The sequence below is a fragment of the Manduca sexta genome, chromosome 3, assembly GCF_014839805.1.
Source record: "Manduca sexta isolate Smith_Timp_Sample1 chromosome 3, JHU_Msex_v1.0, whole genome shotgun sequence".
In the NCBI taxonomy this organism is placed as follows: domain Eukaryota; kingdom Metazoa; phylum Arthropoda; class Insecta; order Lepidoptera; family Sphingidae; genus Manduca; species Manduca sexta.
In genome coordinates, this window is record NC_051117.1 from 7739599 (window position 1) to 7759512 (window position 19914).

Here is a 19914-nt window from a genome sequence, read left to right on the forward strand (position 1 = left end):
TCTGGTTGTACTGCTTCTTTGGAGGATAAAGCCGTGATGTGTTTTGAAGACTTGATATATACAGACCGGCATAATTGTGTCGACTGCCGAGGGGTAATCTCTCATCAGTCGACATTCTATTGGACACCACTCCTTTTGTAGGTACAGTGGGGTCCACGTATAAAAAAATATGTATCTTATGGTTTAAAAACGTAAGGAATAAATATAATCAGTACATATATCGCTCTCTATCATCTACAGATGTGATGTACAGAACTTAGTATTATTCCGATTGATTAATTTGCACTTAAGCTGCTACCGTCAAATTATAAAATAATTTGTACAGAATGTTGCAAAAAAGCGGTATTATAATACATTTATTAATTGGTAAATTATCGACAAAGATTCGAACAGGTAACTTGCTTGGCTTCCAAATTATTTCGCCATCCTGAGACATGAAATATTTAATCTTATTATTTACAGTACATTGGCTGCAATGTCCTTCAAACCGAAACACAACAGTGACTACGCACTGTTGCTTGGCGGCAGAAATACACATTGCGGCTGTATATACCCAGGCGGACTCTCACGTATGAGAGACCTACCACCAGTGAATTACCAGATGACAAAAACTTTACATTTGAATTTCAATTTTCAAACATTCTCATTAAAGTATATAAATAATACCTCCCTATTGAATCATCCTGTAGGTATACAAACATTTTTATATATTAATAGAGGCACTTATTACTTTGCACTGGCACGATTAATACCTACTTTCTACAACATCTTATTGTATTAAGTCTCTCGGGCATAGTCTAGACAAAACCACCCGACGCCACTCGAAAATGTGATTTTAATGTAGAGGGGTAAGATTCAATATCTTATAAATTTTAAATTTAATTTCTCAATGTCAGTTTTAATATAATCTTATAATAATAACATCAGCCCTGTGTTAATACTGTCCCACTGTTGGGCACGGGCCTCCTTTACTACTGAGAGATTAGGCCTTGGTCCACCACGCTGGCCTAGTGCGGGTTGGTAGACTTCACACACCTTCGATTTTCCTAAAGACAACTTCTCAGGTATGCAGGTTTCCTCACAATGTTTTCCTTCACCGTTAAAAAAAGCGATGATATACAAAGTATAAAAAATATATAATCTTAATCTAAGTTTATTTATTTATTAAAAATCCATAGTTCTTAATACTAGAGTGATGCTTACACCCAATATCTTAAAGACAATAACAGATTTACATTTTGTTACACAGGCAGTCAAAAATGAGATACTACTTCTAGAGAAGCTTTTGAGTGTCTGTGTGTGTATGTGTGTGTGTGAATTATGTATACGAGTAAATTTTGACGGTAAAGCTGGTAAAAAAACAAAAAAATAATTTAAGGACGCATAAACTATGATTCCTTTGCCATCTCAGTACAATAAAATATTAATCGACTATCGCGGTAAAAATTAGTTCCGAAGAAGCTATCTTAAGTTCATGTTTTCCAAATTCCGCCGCAGATCGATTATTACAATACGGCTGATGCTAAGTTCGCGGATAAATAGGTCGTGTAAATATTTGCGGTTATCCGGGAATCGAACCCGAAGTTGAACTATTTGCACCATCGCATCTTCAATTAAACAATGTGTTATTTCTAAATGTAGTGCCGTTTCCTACTTAATTTAATAATAAGTGTGCTGTGATTTTGAAATAGGATATACTTATTTAAATAATTAAAACATCACGAAGTATGTAGAGGTAAGATAAAAACCGATATAAAAATAAAATGTATAGATAAGTACCTACCAAACAATGAAAATATTATACAAACATGAAATTCTTATATTATCACGAATGCTACAAAAATCATCACACAAACACAATGACAGATGAAGAATAAAAATATAATAAAACTATATTTAATTCAAATATTTAACCTTCTAACAATGCGAGTTGCAAACACCAAAAAAAAAAAAAAACAAAAACTCAACTCAAAAAACGAACGTCAAAACACTAGCCATCAACGAACTAACCAATCGCATTCCAAATTCAAACTCATTCGAAACGGCACCGGGCAAAAATCAATCCCTTCTGCATCCATAGTTGGTTGCTAAGTATCCACCCCCTTTTTTAACCCAAGAATCGCTAAGGCGGGTCGCGTGGGGGCAAGGGGTGTCGGGAGGGGCGGGGAGCGCGGGGTTTTTTCACCCTTTGAAGAATTGCCCCAAGGCGCGGGGAGGTGTTTTTGCGAGGCGGGTAGGTCGCGTTCCAAACGCGAATGTGTGCGTATATTTAGTTGTAAGTATTAAACGAATTGAAAAGGGAACGTAGTTTTTGAACGCGACGTGAGACTGAGATGTGTTCGGAATGTTATCCTTTATCAAATGTATTAATGTTTATTTTAATTTAAATGTGAATACTTATTTGTAGTGTTGGGATTTTTATAATTTAATATTATGCTGAGATATTCTTATAGACCTCAAATTAGGTGTAGAATTTCTTTGTTTGTTGTAAAATTTCGTACATTTTATTATTTAACAAAAACAATATATTAATAATTAAACGAGCAGGTACTACAAATAGAAGTCATTTTCAATGCAATATTTACAGCCCAATTTTACACCAAAAATGATACACGCAAACTTAAATTCAACCCTAAACATTCACCCTTATTCCACATGTAAGGCTGTACGGAAATGCACACCCCCGCCATGCATTATAAAAGTGCGAACGCTCCGGGCGCGGCGTCTCAAGATAAAGGGAAAGGCGCCTGTCCGCCATTTTGTTTCACACAACACAGCAAAATGTATTTTAAAAAAAGAATTATTCATTCTGGCGTAAATATTTCAAAGAAATTTATTTATTGATTTTTAGACAAATATAAAGACATATGATGATAATATGCAGCATAAAATAATTTAAATGATATATTTTTCAATTAAGTTTCCACAATTAAGCTCTTGGAACACAAAAAAAATACAATTTAAAGGGATAATTTACAAAATTAAACTAATCATCTTTACACATGCGTATTTTTTATTTAATTATATTTAATTGCAACGACCTTATCTTTGTCATTAATGTATTGTATTAATTCAATAGTCCATTGAAATGTTACATTTTTAGGCCTTACCTTGCGTTTTTTAGAGGACGCAATTTTATTTTTTAGAAGTGTAGGGGGGGTCAGTGTAAAGCTAAAACCAAGTTTGTGGGGTCGCCACCCTTGTCCCACGGCCGCCATCTTGGGTTGAAATGGTTTTACGATGTATCTCTTAAACTATTTATCTGACAAAAAATTATATACATTTTTGTTGCAAATTAAATTCTCTGCAACTTTGGTCTAGTAACTTTTGTCGTAGAACTATAAATAAAAAGTTATAAGCGAAAATGTTAAGAAATTCAATGTTAAGCAATGTCCATTGCAACGTCATCAGAACGTGTGTTTATAAGGTTCATAATACGTACAACACAAACCCGCGGTTGTCGGCTTGTACGCGAATTACTTGGATCCTGAATCGCTTTGGGACAGATGAAGCAATTGCTTAAAATTTTTGCTTATAACTTTTTTATTTATAGTTCTACGACAAAAAGTTACTAGACCAAAGTTGTAGAGAATTTAATTTGCAACAAAAAATGTATATAATTTTTTTTGTCAGATAAATAGTTTAAGAGATACATCGTAAAAACCATTTCAACCCAAGATGGCGGCCGTGGGACAAGGGTGGCGACCCCACAAACTTGGTTTTAGCTTTACACTGACCCCCCCTACACTTCTAAAAAATAAAATTGCGTCCTCTAAAAAACGCAACCCCAAATGTAACTTTTCAATGGACTACAAGGCAATACTTATTTTAAAGCATGATTCAGAAATTGTTTAGCTTACTTTTACGTTTGACTGGCCGTCAAATTAAAAAGATCGCAATTTGAATAGTTCGAAATTTAAATGGATTTGACTTCTTGATGAATGCTTTTTATATAATAAAATTATCCAATGATACAATATTTACCCTTTTAGTATGGGAGGGCTTGTTAAATAATGGAACTGTATAATACACAGCTACTATTATATTATAATATTACTTACTTATTATAATACTAACCCAACGCAAAAAAGCCATTGAAAAAGGCATAGGAAAGAAAATTTTACGATTTCGATTACTTATACAACATTCCGGATATTTTTGTTTTACTAAAACCAAAATACTGAACAGATTTTGAAAATATTTCTATGTTATCAATCTGAAAGTATATTCTTTTTTTTAATAAAATAAGTAATTTTCCAATTCAGTTTATAAATGACTGAGTTATGTGGTAACAAACATAAATAAATACATGGCGAATGAACCTCCTCCATTTTTGAAATCGGCTATAAATGAAATAATATTTTTTTCTTATATATTTTCCGAATAACCATAAAATTATCTATTTTACTAAGTTTTAATATCTTTGCTTATTGATTGATAAGTTGTTTATAATATTTTCCATTACTAATAAACTTTGGAATATCACACAAGCGCTGGAAGCCATCATATAAAGAAAAAAACACATACTCTTCGTAAAGACACAACATAATATTACATTTTTATCGCGATTTTATCCATTTAAAAACCCATAACATTATAGACTTTCATCCTATACAATATATCTTCTATAAACATAGGTTTCTAATAAAAGATAGAAAGAAAAGAAAATAATCTTTCTTTCTGGTTTCTAATATAAGATCTATAATTAAGACTTTTCAAGTAATTCCTCATTACACCTACTCTAAGACATCTAACGCAAACCTTCTAAGACCAATTATCACAAAATGAAAAACAATTAGAACGTGCCATTTTCACCCTACAGGTTACGTAGAAATCTCCGCGTCATTACGCGCGGGTAGGGGGGTAGGCAGGGGGCTCGCGGAATCTTCGTTCAAATCTGTGACGTTTTATCTAAATGGGCCTCGGAATGGGTGCCGTGGCGGCTAATGACCGTAGAAGTAGTAAGACGAAGATTTGGTGACATTGAGTAACGGGATGGCTTTGTTTAGTGTTAAAAACACCCTTGGATATACGACCTCGTTATGTATGTGTATTTGACGTATATTCTGTACACACTAACGTACGTATAAACTATTTCAAAATCTGAACTAAAATCGGAATCAAAACGTCACCTTTATAACCTATTTCACTTAAACAACAAATTATTTTACTTATTTGACTAATATTTTTTATTCAAATCATTGTTTATTCTTAGTTACTCGAGTTTTTATATTATGAGCACCACTCCGCACACAACCCCGATCTGTCAATATTGATTGATACTAGTCATTTTGAATGGATTGCAGTCCAATTCAGTTGAACAGATTATATGTTCGGAACGCCAAATCTATTACGTAGTGCATATATATTAATGATGTGTATTATATTTTTTTACAGCGGATGTAATGATAAATCTAGTAGGGCATGACTTGACATCGTGATCAGATTTTTTTTAGTATCTTATGCAAATCTAAATAGATATTAATGCAGATTTCGTCGTAATTTTAGGCGAAACTCAAGCAAGCAGCTATCAAGTAAAATTAATCATTTATTAAAAAGAAGGAACATATTAATAAAATTCTAAATATTCCCGCTGTTACAATATAAGTAATACCCAACAATCGAATTCACTCATAACCAAATCGATAAATCAAATAAGAATCGATTTGACGCAATAAATCTGAGTGATTTAATTAAAACGGCAATATTTCGGGTAAGAAATTTAAACTGAACGGAAATGTTGGCAACACCTTACCCACCGCTGGAGCAATTTAGCTCTAACTGAGTCATTTGGCTAGACGTGGGAGGGTGTAGGGGGCGTCTTCGCGGGCTGCGGGGGCAGATGATTCGTAATTTGTTTTCTGTAGCTCTTGGCTTACTTGAATCGTGAAGGAAAATGTTGTAACTTCGTGTTTTTATTTATTTATTTAAATAGCACTACCACGCCACTCATATTATCTTATTGCTAAATTTTTATTATAGTACATGTATATATTCGGATATGCGTGGCAATTTTGGTGTGCGTAACATTTACAATCAACTGTGTGTTTTGGTTTTTGAATGAAAACAATCGTATTTATGAAGAAAAACGTATGTTAAAATGAAACTTTTTTACGGATTTTATCACGGTTCTCTCCCAGGAGAAAATTATAATATAAAAAACCGCGGTAAATAAACGAAATAAAAAACGTACGTAAATCCAAATCTTGGTTTGTGCTAAAATTCACCCAAATCAGTTAAGCAGTTTCCTTCTAACAAAAACGTATCGTCATAAACTATTCCATATAGGATTTTCACTACCAATTATATAGACTAGGGATATTTTTATGGACGAAAAAAATTTGGCTGAAAGTGAATGTTTAAACAGAAATGGTCAAGATTAAATTTACCATAAAATCGCTAGATACAAGTTTCTAATAGTTTAGTCTGGATATCTTTAAAGTCAATCAACAATGTTCTTTCATAAAGATGAAAACAACATAAAAACAATACTAAACTGAACAAAAACTCAAACAAAATTCCCGCCAATTGTAAGTTACGTCTCTGTACGTCCCGAGGCAGCTGAGTGATGCCGCCGGCTGTAGAAAATGCACGTCGTTTCATTACGTTTCGCCGGTGAGCGAGCGGATTTATGCGCCGCCCGCCCCCGACCGCCTCGCACCTCCCGGCTTGGAAAGAATAGTGTCCTCTAGCGGGAGTTGCTACGGATCTTAAGGTCGATTTCCCCTTATCAGATTTATCTGACCCGACTGAATAGATATCAAAATTCATCTTACATTTCAATTTTTCTGGTATTATTCTTAAATAACTTTTATCTGTCGAGGAGAAATCGACCTTAAGAGTTAAATAATAATAAAATTAAAAATCGTTTAAATAACTTTTAAGTACTCTTAAGGTTGATTTCTCCTCGACAGATAAAAGTTATTTAAGGATAATACCAGAAAAATTTAAATGTAAGATGAATTTTGATATCTATTCAGTCGGGTTCAATTATAAGGACTAGCTTGGCTCGCGACTTCAGCGACGTAAAAGGGTTTTCCGGGATAAAATTCGCGCTATATATATTCCCGGGATAGAAAGTAGCCTTTGTCCTTCCCAGGGTCTCAAACTATCTCCGTACCAAATTCCATCGCAATCCGTTGGGTAGTTTTTGAGTTTACCGCGTTCAATCAGGCAAGCAGATGCGGCGGTGTAATTTGTTTTAAAATATATTTTTAGGACCTTTTAACAGGAATTATTCCGTCATAAATGTTTATTGCGTAACTTTAAACTGTTTATGTAACGGAGGCGACGAAAGGTCACAAAAGAAAGATTTTTTCTCTGTTTTTGGTATATTTAGTGCATGCTCCGCTCCGGTCGATATAGCCTATAGCCTTCCTCAATACATGGGCTATCTAACACTAAAGGAATTTCTCAATAATAACCAGTAGTGATTAGCGTGTTCAAACAAACTCTTCAGCTTTATGTAATAGTATAGATTCGATGATTCGCGTTTACTTAAACATCGTGAATCTAGTACTTAGACATGGAGTCATTTTGTCATTGCGTTACTAAATGGAACCACATACTCGTCTTCACCTTTGCTGACATTGTGCCAATCATACATTAATAACGAATATTTTCACCAAAAAGCCTGGTTTTAGTTTTCAGATTTTTTAAATTATGTTGTTTAATGTGAATATGACGTGTGCGTGAGTATATTTCTGACAGAAAGTATGATGTTGCTACGACGAATTCTCTTGGAGCAGTTATAGTGGCATTAGATCATGTAAAATTAAAAGTACGCTTTATAAATATTTATTTTGTTCGAAACTTATATTTTTTGTTTTACATCTACGGCTCAAGTAACCTATTGTATTATTATTTCCAAGTAGATAAGTATGCGTTTACATATAGTAACGCAATGCCAAAATGACTATATATAATATGAATTTAATTTTATTGTATGCAATTAGTATACTTAGCTTCAAACTCAATCGTAGTATAACTGAAGTGGAAATACAACAGTTATTTATTTTTCAGCAATAAATCTAGTTGGTTCAGCCATTACTGTTTTACGAAACACTAAAAACACTTTTATAACACTTGTTCTTATTTCAAATTTTTATTACTCACATATAACTGACGCACAATTTCTTTAGTTTTTACAATTTACTTTTACTACAAGTCAACAAACACTGATATACAAATATTTATACTACATTACACCCGTCACTGAAACAATTTTAACCTTATTAAACTACTGACTACAATACCCTTATAAAAACACCAGAATACTTCACATTTGCGAAATATCATATTTTAATTTTCAATCACATTTTAAATCTAACTTCTTCCGACACAACCCTTTCACATTTGAGTAATATAACAATATTTTTATTTTTCACATTTTAAGTTTATTTTCTACTTCCAACATTACTCAACCCTTTAACCGTTGACTAAAAAATGAAGAAGGATATAAGAAGCCCAATGTCCACTGTGAGAACGGAAACAGGTTTTTCAAGAATATCAAGGTATTGGGCAAGTTATCACCGAAGGGGTCGAAAGTACCGAGACGCTACCGGACAGCGGTCAGCGCGTGGGAAAAAGAGGGTCGCCAGTTTAGGGTTAATGTTCTGTGTAATTGTTACGGTTTATCGAGGTATTGATTGATTTTGGGTTAAAATGTGAGAATTAATTTACAATATTTTAATAAAATTCATTTAAAATTCTAATTTTAATTCTATGCATTTAAAAAATCATGTTAAAATAAAGTTTGTGTGAACTGGATTTAAAAAAAATATTTTAATGGTATTTAAATAAAGAAAGATGTAAAAAATATATTTTCTGCTATCATATATTTGTTAGCCTGTAATATTTATTTATTTATATACAGTGAGCTTACTGTATATAAATGTCAAAACACAAAATTTCATCTAAAACAAGGATTATTTCAAAGAAATTAAATTAGTTATAAATATTTTAGGTTTGTCAACATGCAGGTCCAGATCTACATTTTAAATGAACATATTTTTGAGGATTTTATGTAATTGAACAGCGAAACGAGCAAGGTGTCCTTCTAATGACAAGACCACTTCCCATAAACAATATCAACATCTCACACTACTTTAGATTATAAACCTGTGTTAAAACTGAATTTTGCTAGACATTCTGGAACATATCATTTTTTATATTCCCCGAGATTATTTGGATCTAGTTGCCACATTGTGCCAACAAATAATTTATCAAAAATAAATTATTCATATTTAAGAAATATTTAATCCAAATGTTATATATTACTGTTCACACGCCAAGGTCTATTTATATCTGTAAGTATGAATCAATCCTCATATTTTTTTAAACATAAAAAAGTTCAGCTGTAAAAAATGTTGTTCAAAAATAGTTGATACAATTTGACATAATTCAGTTGATTAAATATGTACCTATTATGTTTATTAACTAATGTTGTTTCAAACTATAATAATAATTTAAGACATTTATTATTATTATCCCACTGTTGGACCTCCTTCTAAGAGGAATTAGGCCTTAGTCCACCACACCTCACCCGTGATCTGATGTAGGTTTTGGTGTATTAGAACTACGAAGGATTGACAAGGGGCCAAAGAAGTTGAAACAGATGAAAGTATCTAGTCAGGCCAGGTTTTCCTTAGCCTAGTAGTGGAATACTTCAGGCTAAGAGCTAAAAGGTAATCACTACATAAAAATCTTTGTTAACTTCTGTAGTAGTATTTATTATTGGTATTTTTATTTTAAACCGACTTCAAAAGGAGGAGATTCTCAATTCAACTGTTGTTATTTTATTTGAAAATTGCTTTTATATTTCTATATATATTTCAAAATTAGCAATGCATACCAAAATATTAAAAAATAATCACACTCCGCTAGCGAGATTCAACTCCTAAGCTAATAGTTAGGGAATCACAGTGAGGAATCTCCTTACAGTGCGTGCCGATTATTATAATGATAACAAAATTTTGATTATAATTAAGTAAGTAACTGTAATATCATAAAAAACAGGACGTATGCGAATTGAATTGCGCACCGAGAATTCTGAACAAACTTATAGGTAAGGTATCGAAGTATAAAGTGCATATTTACGATTCACAAATATTTTTTAACATGTGCTGCAAGACATTGATTTTGCAATTTCATGATTCTAGGTCAACGAGCAGTATCCTAAAGGTCCTATAGGTATTCCCTTGTGAAATCGTAAAATATGCTACAACAGTCATATCTTTTGATCGCATTGACTTACAAGTTTGAAAGAGACAGTGGTCCCGAGTATTTAATATAAACAACTAGATACTTCTACGCACTCATGAGAAAAAAAATCTTAACAGACTCACATAGAGACGAATAACAAAAATCCTATAAGAGTTCCTTGTGAGATGTGGAACATTAAAAAATATTCTTGATAATGTAATCTGTACGGTAATCTTGATGTAGCTGAATTTGTTTACAATTAGAATGAACTCCACTGTATTTTTGTACAAATAAATGACGAAATAAGCAAACCAGGACACGAACCTCTGATTTTTCTAAAGTGATGTGTGTATTCTTTGTGAATTATCGATTGCCTTTACGGTGAAGGAAAACGTCGTGAGGAAACCTGCACACCTGAGAAGTTCTCTATAGGAATTTGAGGGTGTGTCGAGTCTACCAATCCGCACTACAACGTGGTGGAGTAAAGCCTCTTAGTAGTAGAGAAGGACCGTGCGGAACAGTACACAATACAGGGCTGATATTTTTATACTATTCTTCCTTATAATAATTATTATATAGCACTTACTATATGAATATAATTCTTCTAAATATAGATATAATGGCTGATAGTTTCAAGTAGTGAATATAAATATTGGCCATTAAAGGCTAACGACATTAGTTATCGCATTAATCGAGACGCCACCCACAGTCATGACTTATCGAAATACTTTACAACAGTACTTTACTTTAAGAGCGTTTTTTTTTTATTATTTTATATTAGATGGTGCCCAAAATTACTTTTTCACTTATTATTATTACACAACATTTCCTGTTATTCTCGGATAGGGATGCAGAAGGAGGTGAAGGTCCACTATGTGAATGGGAAGAGCATCAAATAGGGTAGACTGTAATACTATCTCCGGATATCAATGAACCATCTCAATCTTTCTGCTTCGATCTATCATAAAAATAGACAAACCAGAGTAAAGATTTTTTGACAACTACAAATTATTTATTGAATCACTTTTGCCGGATCAAAGATTGGCTGTAAATCACTACTAATTATTTATGAATTCATTTACGGCGGATCGAAGATTAAGGTTGGCTGTAATTCACGCGATATTTTTGTCAATTTCACGCCTTAATTAGTAATAATCTTGTTGCATTTCTTATTAGACTGTCTTTACTGTGATTTATTTTTTTGTCTAATTATAATTATTCCGTTATTCTTTGACGTGACCTCGTTTATTAGGATACAAGAATATATTAGTTTATTTTGATTTCAATACAATAAGACCAGAAAAAATAGATTCTTATTTGAAAAGGTGCGATATGGGACTATATCAGCTATGAAGAAAAGGTTATTTTAGAGCAAAAAAATAAATAAATAGAATAAATAAAGATAACAAAATATTATATATAAATATTAAAATAATGATTGTTATTATTGTGTACATGAGTCTTATTTTACCAATTAAATATGTTTTTGTTTAACGGCTTATATTATTATAACAAAATATAATACGTAAATTATGCAAGATAAATTTTTCAACCGTCAGTACCATTGCAGAATTATTTTATGTAGTGACATCTATCGGCAAATAGCAAGTCTACCGAACACAAAAATTGTATTGTTATAAATGTTCGAACAAAAACAATATAAATGAGTTCAATTACATAAAATTATTTATTAAAACTAATTACAATGTATGCTATTATTTAATAAATTCTAGTACTATAAATATCTCTTGGAGATTGTGATAACAGATGACAGCGCCATCTATTACTGAATAGAAACTTATACTGCTATCTAGCGGCGAAAAGTTAAAATAGAAGTCGCCATCTATTATCAAATAGAATATTTTATAATGGTGGGGTAGATAAAACATCAAAAAGGATTTTATTAATCTTTTTTTTATTTAAATTTAAAATGGTTCTTTAACACTCAAGACCGCTGACAAAACTATCCTACAAAAAAAATCACAATAACTTACTATTTGTTTTTTTAAGTCTATCAAACCAAGCAAGATTCTTTGAACTGTGGATTTTTATAGGCGTTAAATAATTCAGATTATGTTGTTCGTTTGCCGCCCTGAACCATATAAAAACCAAAGATATACCCTCATAATATCAAGTCAAATTTTGGCTGAATACTGCATCAGCATAAATTTACCCAAGATCCTAGCCTAGAATCCAACAACACATTTTTAGATACTATACACCAAGTTGACAAACTGATCATTACGTCCAGTACTTACTTTATAAAAAGTTTTAAATATTATAACGCATGTTGACATACTAAATTATTACGTCCAATGCCTTATTAAAATTAACGTGAACGTTGTGTATACCTGTAAGTGGCATGCATATCAGCCAATTGTCAAGACGCAATACTTTTTTATTTTAGATTTAAGTATATATATGCTGTTGGTGTACCTTATTAAATAAATAAAATAATAAAATAAAATTGACTTATATGAAACACACATGAAAGACCACAGTCTTCGAAACGTCGGGAGAAAATAATAATATAAATAATTATTATTTTCTCTTATTAATATATTCCTAATTATTTAATATCGAATGTTTTTTCTTTCAGCTTAACTTGAATTATATAATATGTTTTCAGTTAAGCACCTTTCTTTATAACAATCAAACATATGGATGGTAATCAAAATTGCTGAAATGTAACCACTCATTTATCTTTGGAATACAGGCCTGCAAACCTAGTACAAAGATCACCAATAATTTTAAAATTATGATTGTATCCTAATTTTTTAGAATAATAAATAAAATAACGCCGATAAAATCCGTAAATAATTTTATTTTAATTTCTAACATAAGAAATCATTACCTACACACATGAAAATTAAATTGTAGTAGTGATTTGAACCATTTTATAAACAATCACATTCACTATAACACTATACACAAGATTCTTGTATCGAATGCCTGAAGTCAGTCGTCAGCCACGTGTCGCGTTGACCGACCTCGGACAACACCCCGTGGACACGACTTTAGTGCTACATATTTTAATTATTTTTTACAACATATACCTTTGTTGCTATATTTAGAACTTTTTATATTAACTTATATTAACGATAAAAGAACATGTCGCTAAGTAAACGATACGTAAAGATGATTAGAAAATGTTAACTGAAAAAGACTTAGAATCATGTGATGTATATAATTTAATTTGCACAGGTAGCATAGCGTCTTGTAATAGTAATCCAACGATGTGTGTGTTTATATTTATTGTACAAAACATTATATCGATTAATTGTGTTGGTATTTTTTTAAACAAGGACGGCAAAGTAATCTCTCTGTATCTGATGAGGAGTGCCGTAAGGACCAGAGAGCGTTTTGGCTGATGAAAGAAAATTATCCCTCGCTAGTGTATTTATAGTTTCGGGTGGAAAGAGCTAAAAATGTATTAATATTTCAATACAATAATCAAATATGACTCCAATTGGAATCTTATGTAAAAACCTCTTCTTTGTTACTGCAGATTACATTTAAAACGAGCAAGCGAGGTCGAATATTTTTGCAACAAAACATAAACTTCTCTATTTGATTCTCACCTTGAATTACAAATTATTGTTTGATATTCCACTGCGCTCGACATCCTGAGACATGAGATGTTAAGTCTCATTATGTCCAGTAGTTACACTGGCTACAATGTTCTTCAAACCGCAACACAACAATGACTACACAATACACATAGACATTGCGGTGGTACCTACCCAGGCGGACTCTCACATATGAGAGACCTGCCACCAGTAAACTTAATATTTTTTAAACTATATAAATAAAGGACGACTCCACGGCATGTGTTGTGCGGCAGCGGTCAGTTGGTCGCCGTGGATATGACGTGCGGACGGTGCTAACGACAGGAGTCTCGCCACCTTCCCGGACCATTCGGTTGAGTACGAAAGGTCGCGGGTTCGATTTTTTTATAGTATAATGATGGGAAAATCTAATATGGATTGCGAATTAATAGTAAGACGTATAGCAAAAGTTGTCCAAATAATTGTTTTAAAAGTAAGTAGTGACCGTATTTACATGTAGCGAGACAAGACTGGGGTATTACCACAGTCTCACAGAAAACCGCCGTGAAATAACATGCTGTTGCTTTTTGTAGGTAAGATTTATAGAGAAATTCTCAGGTATGCAGATTTCTACACGTTTTCCTTCACCATTAAAGCAACGGATAATTCACAAATACCCACATAACTTTATGAAAGTCAGAGGTAAGTATGCCCTTGGGTTTAGAACCTGCAGACTTCTTCTCGGGCCTCGGCAATCCGTTCCACTCCCTACTAGGCTATCGCTGCTACTTCATACATAGACTACTGTTAATCACAAAAAATATACAGGGTCATTTTGTCATTGCGTTACTAAATGAAACCACATACTCGTCTTCCCCTTTGCTGACATTGTGCCAAAAATCTTTTATTAATAACGAATATTTTTACGAAAAATCCTGGTATTATTTTTCAGATTTTTAATCATTTTGTATTTTAATGTGAATATGGCGTGTGTGTGGGTGTATTTCTGACTGAAAGTATGATGTTGCTGCGACGAATTCTCTTAGAGTAGTAGTGGCTTTAGGGCGAATAAATTAAAGTTACTTTTTATTAATATTTATTTTGTTCGAAACTTACACTTTTTTATTTTACATCTTCGGCTCAAGTAACTTATTGTAAAGTGTTATTTCCAAGTAGATAACTATGTGGTTTCATTTAGAAACGCGATGTCAAAATGACCCTGTATTTAGCTGGACTTTTATTCTAAAGACTTAAGAATAAACTGAGCTGTTGAAACGGGTTAATTTGGGTACCTAACACTTATACAAAAAAGGCTAAGGTGGTGTCACTGAAGAAAGCCCGGCTCCTAATAAGGCCCACTATATTTCTGTGGTATTTTTGCGTTGTTTGCTAAAACATAATACAATTTTTTGTTACTTTTATATTATTACATTTTATAATAATATACATATGAAATGTATCTCCTAAAACGACTTAATAAATATTTTAACATTTAGAACGGCCTTCAAGGGTTCCTTTACCTTACATATATTTATTTGCCTATAATTTTATTTAAAGATGGGTTTTTAAATAAACAAATTATGTTTATTAGACAAAAAAATGTAGTTAGCATTAATAAAGTTTCTGAATTTTCACACTTTTATATTCAATCTAAGATTATCTTTATCTGACGATTGAAAAAAATGATCATTGGTCAGTTTCGTAAAAAAAATATTTTTTGCTGTGCCAAGTATAATGAGCGAGAGATAGTACTAGCACCTCTGCCTACCTTTCAAGAGACTCCTGCAAGAACCATTAAGTGTATATCATATAATTTTAGCATCATTTATTTATTTTAGAAATATACACACTCACGCCTGTTTATTCCTGAAGGGGTAAGCAGAGGTGCAACTGGTGCACCCCTTTCCGCCGTTTGTATTCCGTCCCATGATGTGATAGGCGGCTCTCGCCATTTCAGGCACACATTCCAGACTCCAAGCTGATACTGGATAGAAAAACCCAAGATCACCTTGCCCGACCCGGAGATCGAACCCCAGACCTCAATACCGCAGTAGAACCGTTATACAACTACGCCACTGAGGCACCATTTTAGAACAATTACTTCAAAATTCTTACATTTTAATAGTCACATTGACTAAGTAGTAAAACCCAAGTGAGAATTAAAAACTCGCATGTGATTATGTCATGCAAGAATCGCTCGAGCAACTTTTTCGCTTACTAGGGCTTTTTATATAATGATGACATTGTTTTTTAAACTAGGACAATCATCCAGCTTTTTACACAATGACGTTGTTTCTTGAACGTAGGAAAATCTTACATTTCTTTGCTGGTGGTAGGATATATTTTATATCCGCCTGGATAGCGAACACTGTACACAAGGTGTTAAAACCCACCATAGTGGCTGACGTAAGTGTCGCGTTCCGGGATCAGCCTGTGTATATCCGGTTCCAACAGGCCGGCATAATTGTATCGACTGTCGAGGGGTAATCATCTCTCGTCAATCGACATTCTATTGGACATCACTCCACTTACCATCAGGTGCAGTCACTTTTGTGCTCGTATATACAAAAATCAAAAGGCTATTATGAGTACAATTACTGGTTAGGTTATGTTTTAAAAATCACACGTATAAAGCAAGAGAATGGCTTCATCTAAAAGCGATTTCATACATTAATTTACTTTCCAGATTTAATTCCAAAAATATTAAAATCTTATTGAATCTTATACCTCTAAATTAAAAATAAAAGTAATCAATATTTTTTATCCCTATCTCTCCCATTTTTATTACTTCAATTCAGATTTAAACGCCTAGTCATTCCAATTTTAAATAATACCAACTGCTCTGCATACTAAATATCTAACATATTTATAAAAAATCTTTACAAAACTATTTTAAACAATATCCTAGCATAGAATCCGCCATTAAAAATATTTAATCACAAAAAGGCACATTCACCCACATCCAAACATTCTAATGACAAACCAGTGTCCTATTATGGAACCAAATGTAATAAAATCCAATAAAACCTACCCTCTTCCAAAACTTCTTCCAAACTTGCTCTACTATCCTCACTATTCCCGCCCCTTTTGGAGGGGACCGTTTACGTATAGATGTCTCTTTCCCTCCCGTAACCAACTATCTATGGGGAAAAGGATAGAAACTACTCTGACCACATGCATTGTTATTATAGTTTTAAAAATTCATTCCTATACGGCGTAACTTTAGAATAGCGTTGTTCGAATTCAAAACATGCAGTGCAGAGTTAAGGTCGTTTTTAGAATAAGAAATAACCGAAGTATGACGTTCTGAAAATTTATTAGAAAATGGAACGCAAGAAGATTTTTCCGCGAGCGATTTACTTACTTAACTACACGTCTTAAGGACTATAGTGGCATAAAAATATGCAACTTAAGACGTTCTTGAAAAAAATACGCGGCACATAGTTATTCAGTATCGACGTCTTGCGCAAGATGGCGGTGCGAGAGGCGTTCGAAATTTAAATTTCTCTTAGGAATAAGGTGGGCTGTTTATTCTGGTTATGAAATTGTACGCTAGACGCGAGCCGCTGTAGCGATGCGCAGCGCTTTTAAACGTTTCATATGAGTTTGTGTGTAGAGGCCGTCTAATGGGAAAATGTAAAGCGAATTGAAATTTATTCTGATTACATCTAATAATACGGAATGTTCTTTTAGCAATTCAATTATGATTTGGCATTTTACTAACAGAAAATATTATAGTTCATTAAAGTAAAATAAAATGTAATTTTTACGTGATTATAAAAACGTAAAACAGATTTAAAAAACATTATCAAGATTATTTAAAGTCCTTTTTAATAGATAAACAAAAATAAATATTATCAAGATTATTTAAGTCTTATTTTAATAAACAAAAATAAATATCTTTTGTATAAAAACTACTTTTTCTTTCCCATGAAATCTAACCTCAAACCGTCTGACAGTCTTTCTTAAATCCCTGTTTCTTATAAAATTACAATGAAACCGGTTCAATCCAGTTACAACCGATTGAAACTACAATTACCTCTTGTGGAAACGTTAAATTGGGGTGGCATCTTGACTTATTTTTTGTGAACCTGTGTGTGGAACAGGTATTTTATTGTTATGTTGGCAGAAGACACTTGTGTACTTGTAAAAAATATTATTAATTTAAAAAAATATAATAATATGTTTTGTGACACGTAGGAGTTTTGATGAGTAATTTTTAACATATCTTTTGTTATTTTTTTTTTATAAGAGATAGTGTTGTGACACGATATTTGTGTATTTGAAAGCTACCAATGCGATTATCGATAAACGAATTTTAGTTTTTCATGTATTTCGTAAATTTTAAACTAATGAATTTTAACCCTGCACCGGTATAATAGATAAATCTAATTAAATCATTATACTTTTAGTATACCCAAATTTAGGATCTGCTACAGATATCCCAGTATCATTGATACAAATCACAGCATTTATCCTAACACGGGAATCGAACCTACACTGTGATGTATTTAAACGGCCCCTAAACCTTACGTTTATCTTCTCCGAATAAATTTTATCTATATGTATGCAATTATCGCCGGAGTAGGATGGATGAGGGCTTAGAACCGGTCCGTATGGCGCTCAATGGGGGAGGCCTATGTCCAGCAGTGGACGATTCCCGGCTGAAATGATGATGCAATTAGAATGAAGAATTCTCATGACTTCTTGACCTGACAAGAAAAGGTGAAAACCAGTTTCCTTCAATATCTTTAAATGTAATACTCAAAGTGAACCAGTTCAATCCGGTAAAATCCGGTTACAGCCGAATAAAAGCGTTTTATAAAATAACCAAGTTTAGTGGGAATTTGTTTTGAATAGGAAAAAGGGGAGTTGTATATAGAGAATTGATGAAATATTCAATGCGTTTGATTGCCAGATGGAAAGTTTGATGAAAAATAGCTTTACATAAAAATTTATTAGATGTCAACGCTTTTTGACCTTCGATGTCATTATAAGTGGCGATGGTCTATTTGGAAGTGGCATTGGCTGCCGAGGTGAATGTCCGCAGGTTGAAACCCAAAGGCACACACCTCTGACTTTTCTAAAAAAATTATATGTGTAGTTTTGTGAATTATAGCTTGCTTGAACGGTGAAGGAAAAGATCGTGAGGAGACCTGCATACCTGAAAAGTTCTCTAAAGGAATTTCGAGGGTGTGTGAAGTCTACCCGCACTAGGCCAGCGTGGTGGACTAAGGCCTAATCCCTCTCAGTAGTAAAGGAGGCCCGTGCAGCAGTGGAACAGTATACAATACAGGGCTGATATTATTATTATTATATAAAAAAAACATTAATTACGTATCGTCTCAAACGTCATGTTGTAAGTGTGTAACGGGACCAATTCAGTAAGTCGTTAGCGAGCCACTGTTTTTAAGATGCTTTACTCTTGTTATGATTTGTACCCCTTGCAAGAGCTACTCTAGGGTTATTGTTATTTTTTTCGTTGCTGCAACTAGCAATTTTAAATTAAATTATTTGCATAGACCTCGTGGATATTGATACCCAGGTTGGTAGCCTTTCTCATCACCTACCTAGTAATAACATGTCAAAACATCTTCAACCTTCCAAAATAAGGTTAAAAGTAAAAATGAAAACTGGTACTAAATTCCACCCCAAATTTACAGGTTTTCGTGTGAAAATATTATTGACGATAATTCTCACATTATTGACCTCAACAATCCGATATCAAAAAACTAGTTCATACCAGTTCGAACCGAATTGAGGCGGTTTTTATAACGACGGATGTCTTGGGATGTTTTTATCGGGTCCCTATGTGATACATTTTTTCTAAACCTGTTATTTTGAACAGGTATGTAAGGGATTGTGTTGGATTCAATTTTTTTTATTGTTTGTTATATGTACCTCCGAGTACAATAGATAGATCTGATCAAATCACTTTAAGTGATATAATAGTCATGGTCACTTCATGGTCATGAATCCAATCCTTAACCATAGAGGTTACAAAGTTTTCGAAACGTTGTTTTAATGTTTTCTTGTACTATTTTCTCCGTGAAATAGTATTCTTGGTGTGTTGTGTTATAAATAATTTTATTAATATACTTAAGTAATTAAACGTTGCGAAAAAGAAAATACCTAACACCGCGATAAAATCCGAAAATTAATT